The sequence below is a fragment of the Ailuropoda melanoleuca genome, chromosome 8, assembly GCF_002007445.2.
Source record: "Ailuropoda melanoleuca isolate Jingjing chromosome 8, ASM200744v2, whole genome shotgun sequence".
Taxonomy (NCBI): domain Eukaryota; kingdom Metazoa; phylum Chordata; class Mammalia; order Carnivora; family Ursidae; genus Ailuropoda; species Ailuropoda melanoleuca.
The window spans coordinates 418,452-418,729 of NC_048225.1; the positions used below are offsets into that span (position 1 = coordinate 418,452).

General features: G+C 25.9%; 1 long non-coding RNA gene across 1 annotated transcript in view; it reads left to right on the forward strand.

Moving 5' to 3' along the window:
* Positions 1-278, forward strand: part of LOC109490066 — a 3,281-nt gene extending 3,003 nt beyond the window's left edge. The window contains exon 3 of the long non-coding RNA XR_002143259.2: positions 249-278. This is a non-coding gene — a long non-coding RNA (uncharacterized LOC109490066). The remainder of the gene's footprint in view (positions 1-248) is intronic.

The following is a 278-nucleotide window of genomic DNA, read 5'->3' on the forward strand; positions in this document are numbered from 1 at the left end:
TTCTTTCTTTCTTTCTTTCTTTCTTTCTTTCTTTCTTTCTTTCTTTCTTTCTTTCTTTTCTTTCTTTCTTTCTTTCTTCATGTTTAAAAATAATGCCCCCAGGTAACTCCTATGGTATCATGCTTTAAAGGAAAACCTCAATATTTTATAAATATTTATATTTTTATAGTAATTTTATGGTTTCATTTTATATATGTGTATGTGTAATTTTTTTTAAATTCACCTGATTTATATGTTGATGTTTCCAGACAAGAATGTTATTTAAGAAGGGGCACCTG